The following is a 6,000-nucleotide window of genomic DNA, read 5'->3' as shown; positions in this document are numbered from 1 at the left end:
GTACGAGGGGGGGGGGCACTAGCCACCACTGATGTATGATTGGCCACCTTTGGTTCCCCCCCATTCTCATTGGCATCAAAGTGCTGTCAATCTGACTCAGATTGAAGAAGAAAAATTCATTCTGATAACGCTGCAAGCGCTGATCTGGATAAATCAGCCTCACTTGACGATGAGTTTTGTGATATCCTTCTCCCCAAAAATAATGTTAAACTAGCTGCAAGGCCTAATTACACAGGACAAACTATGGTTGAAAATTGTTTCCTTTCAGACGGCGGAAAACCCCCGGCCTTGATGGCATTCCAATAGAGATATAAAAACTTTTTAGGTACTACTGAAAGATCCATTACTACTATGTTTAAATTACTGGTAAATACGCACACAAAAAAAGACACAGAAATAGGGACTGATCTCTCTCCTACTGAAGCAGGAGCCAGGGGGCAATACAAAGGAAAAATTGGAGGCCCCTAAACCTTCCACACAACAATATTGGCAGAATGTTTTTGTCATAGAATTAAAAAGGCCTTACTTTGTTGTTTTTTAGACTATCAAATAACATTACTTGCATCATTTCTCATTTCCAATACCAGGCATTCCTCAAAGGAAGATATATTGGAGAAAACATTAGACTACTAGAAATAATTGAAAACTATGAGAATGCAGGGAAACCAGGTCTAATCTTTATAGCAGATTTTGAGAAAGCCTTCGATACAGTATGTCTAAAATCAGTTTATAAGTGCCTGGATTTTTTTAAATAACTTTTAAAAAATGTACAACAATTCTTTATATAAAATAATAAATAACGGTTACTTCTCTGAGAACTTTGAATTGTCAAGTGGCGTAAAAAGGTTTCTCTCTGTCACCATACGTATTTATTATGGCCATTGAACTGTTAGCTCTAAAGATCTAATGATCTAATTAAGGGGCAAAAAATGAAGGGATTAGAGACAAAAGTAATAATGTACGCTGATGATTAAAGGTTTCTTTTGAGTCCTCAATCTTCAAAGGCCTTATTGAGGACTTGGATAATTTCTCTGGAAAGGGGATACCTAGTCAGTTGCACAACTGAATGCATTCAAACCCTCTGAATCAGAGAGGTGCTTTAATCGACATCCACATCATCAGCACCCAGGGAACAGTTGTTATTGGGGGTTAACTGCCTTGTTCAAGGACAGAATAGCATATTCCTTTCAACTTCCAGGCTTGGGGATTCGAACCAGCGACCTATAGGTTATTGGCCCTTAACCACTAGGCTACCTGACACCCCTAAAACCCAAGTGTACTATATTACAGATTGGGTCTCTAAAAGATACCTTTTTTTGGGGTCTCTAAAAGATGGTCTCCTGATTAAATGGAAAGTTACACTGATTAATTCTCTAGTGATATCGCAGCTTACATATTTATTCATGGCTCTATCGACTCCAGAAGAATACTTTTTCAAGTCATGTGAGAAAAACAAATATGACATTCTATTTGGAATGGCAAACCAGATAAGTTTAAACAGGCATATTTACAGTGCCTTCAGAAAGTATTCACACCCCTTAACTTTTCCATTTAAGTAATTTAGCAGACGCTCTTATCCAGAATGACTTAGAGGAGCGATTAGGGTTTAGTGCCTTGCTCAAGGGTACATCGACAGATTTTTCACCTCGTGGTTACTAGCCCAACGCTCTTAACCGCTAAGCTACCTGCCACCCTTATTTTGTTTCCAAATTTTGTTGTGCTACAAAGTGGGATTCAAATGGATTTAATTGTCAATTTTCTGTCAACAATCTACACAAAATACTCTGTCAAATTGTAAGAAAAATTTTAAAGTGGAAGAAAAATAAAACACTAATATATCTTGATTAGATAAGTATTCAACCCCCTGGGTTAATACGTTAGAATCACCTTTGGCAGTGATTAGAGCGGTGAGTCTTTCTGGGTACGTCTGATACGTCTGTTTCCACACCTGGATTGTGAAACATTTGCTTATTATTATTTTCAAAATTCTTCCAGCTCTGTCAAATTGGTTGTTAATCATTGCTAGACAATCATTTTCAGGTCTTGCCAAAGATTTTCAAGCAGAATTAAGTCAAAACTGTAACTCGACCACTAATAAACATTCACTGTCTTCTTGGTAAGCAACTCCAGTGTAGATATTGCCTTGTGTGTTGGGTTATTGTCCTGCTGAATGGTGAATTCATCTCCCAGTGTCTCGTGGATAGCAGACTGAACCAGGTTTTCCTCTAGGATTTTGCCTTAGCTCCATTACGTTTATTTTTTATCCTGAAAAACTCCCCAGTCCTTAACTATTGCAAGCATACCCGTAACATGATGCAGCCACCACTATGCTTGAAAATAGGGAGCGAGGTACTCAGCAATGTGTTGTATAGGATTTGCCCTAAACATAACACTTTGTATTCAGGATAAAAAGGAAATTGCTTTGCTTAACTTTAGTGCCTTATTGCAAACATGATGCATGTTTTGGAATATACTTATTCTGTACATGCTTCTTTCTTTTCACTCTGTCAATCAGGTTAGTATTGTGGAGTAAATACAATGCTGTTGATCCATCCTCAGTCTTCTGCTATCACAGCCATTAACTCTGTAACTGTTTTAAAGTCACCATTCACCTCATGGTGAAATCCCTGATATATGTTCAAAAATGGAAGAGGCAATTACTCCAAAGAGAAAGGAATTAATTGGTTTGTCTGCCTCCAAATGATAATAATTTATTTCTTAAAGTGACAATCGGCAGTTGAAACAATAACAAAGCCGAGGGATGGTGCTGGATAAATGTAACCACACTCAAATTCACAGACATGCAAGGACTGACCATCCATGATATCAACATTATAGGTTTAACTATGTTTTGAGGCTGTTTACTTTTACTTTGTTTACAAACATTGTAGCAGTGATTTGGGTTCTGATGGCGTACGACATTTGGAGTCAGCTCATGAGGCATTTCTAAGTTATATTCTTAAAGAATCAATGGGAACATATCATTACTTTATGAGTCTGAAAACAGATGGCGCAAATGCTGAATGCCCCTTTAAAATGGCTAGTATAAATCTTAAAGTGCATCAATCTATTCTTTCAATTTCAACTATTCTGTAAAATACTCGCCACAAAAAGAATGCTCAATATATGGGGCATTGAACAGTCATCCCTGTGAAGACTGCCACGAGGAAACAGAATCAATAGATTACCTCTTTTGGTACTGTCCTTTAGTGGCTTGCTTTTGGAGTCATGTCCAGGAGTGGTTGTTTAAGTGATAATGCCAGAGAAGCCGGTGTTTCGAGTATTGGTATGGGTGTTGTTAGGCCAGAAACGAAGGCGAAGGCCGGCAAATCGTGCCAATATATCCTCCAAACGCCGGCTTCGAGGGCATTATCACGTTTATACAGCGGGTTACCAACATATTCAAACAAGGATTTACATATTTTCCTTAAAAACGTTATTTTAATGAATTTATTCATAATATTTTATCCTTCCACAAGATATAGTCCCGACACAAATCTAGGGTTGCTACCCAAGCCGGCTGGTCGTTCGTTCTATCGGTTCGGTTGGCAGAGATGCGACCCAGTCATTCAGTCTTTTTTTTTCTCCCATCTATGGACACAACACAGTCATTTGTTTTAAATGTTCCATTGCCATACGAGCTGGAAATGTTCTTATCCTTTGCTTGCTAGATAGCCAACTACGGCTAACTTACAGTCATGTCAAACAGTGCAGCAAGAATAACAGCAAAGTAGCTGCATTTGCATTTGTTTAAGCTGTTTTCTAGTGACATCTATTTGAATACATCCATAACAATGAGCTAATGAGGCGCGATTTTGCCTGTCATAGAAATGTGCACACTCGTCACGACACTGTTGTTCAGAGGAGCTAGCCAACAACACAGCTAACACAATCACTTCAAACTGAAGCTGGAAAGGCTGCAAACTAGCTTTTTTAAATTTACATGTCTTTATATGTATCTATAAATATGATGCCAGCTGATTCATGATTTCGACTGGCTGAGAAATGCTGCCTGCCTGTCTGTCTCGTCGCGACTCCCGACACATTCATTAGGGACAGCTGGAGATCGAATTTGAATATTGAAACAATGTTGCAAATGTCACTTTAATAATGTTTACATATCTTACATTACTCATATCACATGTATATACTGTATTTTATACCATCTATTGCACATTGCCTAAACCGCTCGGCCATCGCGCATCCATATACTTACATGTACATATTCTCATTCACCCCTTTAGATTTGTGTGTATTAGGTAGTTGTTGAGGAATTGTTCGAGTACTTGTTAGATATTACTGCACTGTCGGAACTAGAAGCACAAGCATTTCGCTACACTCACATTAACATCTGGTAAACATGTGTATGTGACCAATAACATTTGATTTGATTTGATAAGGCCTAAAGGTACTGGCAGGTACTGTATATGCGGTGGTCGTTAATAAAACTGACACATTGAGGATGGGTTGCATTGCAGGATGGATGGATGGACTTGGCTGGGAAGAGTGTAGCCTTTTCTCTACTGCTCACACACTTACAGTACCTGCCATTCTCTATAGCAATTGTACATGGGTGCATTGTTGCCATGTTTCTGCTGCTTAAACAGCTGGAATGGCAAAGTCATCTATCAAGAATTTAATGAATGCCACTGCCAATGGAATAATGTTTTCTGAGAACGGAAGTGAAAATAAATGTTTAGGTTGCAGGGAGGTTCTGAGAATGTTTTATTCTAGTTCCTTGAAAGTTTTCCTGGGAGGTTTTAATAATGCTCTGAGAACGGAAATTCTAGGTTATTTGGTGTTTTATGAATAACTTCCTTAAAACTTGAAACGTATTCACACACAGAAGTGGATCAATTACACTGCTAGCTTATTTTTAGGTTAACTCCCAGCACAGATCGGACACATGGAAATTAATTTCCTTAGGCGTTAATCATGCAAAGTGTCCGTTTGCCTGTGACCGTTTTGATCAATACCTTCATGGTAGGGACTTTATCACGGTGCGAACTGATCACAAGCCGCTTGAGGTTATCTTCAAAAAAACAATTTTGTCTGCCCCGAAGCGACTTCAAAGTATGATGCTAAAGTTTCAGCGTTATCATCTACAGGTAGTATACAAGAAGGAGTAGACCTTCGCATTGCAGATTTCTTGTCTGGGGCAGCACTACCAACAACTAGTCACCCGCAATATCGAACAAATGAGACTGTATATGCTCTACAGGCTGAGGTTGAAGATGTGAACCATGCTACAGGTCAAAACATCTGCCTGCAGACACGGGATACTATTAAAGCTCATTCAGCAGAGGACAAGACTTCTCGAATGCTTCAGTCTTTTATCCTAAGAGGCTGGCCGGACTCAAAGAGTACGCCCATCCTGTTGAGGGACTACTGGACATACAGAGACAAACTCACAATGCAGGAAGAGGTCATCTACAATGGCGACAGGGTAGTAGTGCCAGAAACTCTACACCCGATGATTCTCTCTCATATCGATGCAGGGCACTCAGGGGTCGAAGCCAGTCTCAGGAAAGCCAGAGACTCAGTATTCTGGCCTAACATGACTAAATAAATGTTGTGGCTGTGTGCAGCATGTGTAATGCTAACTACCGAAGCAACAAAAGAAAACGCTGCACCCACATGACGTACCAGCACATCCTTGGTCTAAAGTGGGAATGGATCTGTTCACAGTCAAGAACGTTCCTTTTCTGATTATAGAGAACCACTATTCCGATTTTTGGGAAGTGGAGAAGGTGATTGACACAACAGCCGCTTGCATTATCGACTGTTGTAAGCAGCCGTTTACCAGATATGGCATACCTGACAGTGGTGTAGTTACGGATAATGGGTCCCAGTTCACGAGCCAAGACTTTGCTTTGTTTCATTAGCCTGGGAGTTCCATCATGTGACCTCCCCACCCTACCACAGTCAGAGTACTGGTAACGCAGAGTCAGCAGTGAAAATAGCAAAGACTCATCACAAAGGCTATACAGAAAGGCACAG

The sequence above is a fragment of the Salmo salar genome, chromosome ssa05 (assembly GCF_905237065.1).
Source record: "Salmo salar chromosome ssa05, Ssal_v3.1, whole genome shotgun sequence".
Classification (NCBI taxonomy): Eukaryota; Metazoa; Chordata; class Actinopteri; order Salmoniformes; family Salmonidae; genus Salmo; species Salmo salar.
This window is presented reverse-complemented; position numbering follows the sequence as displayed.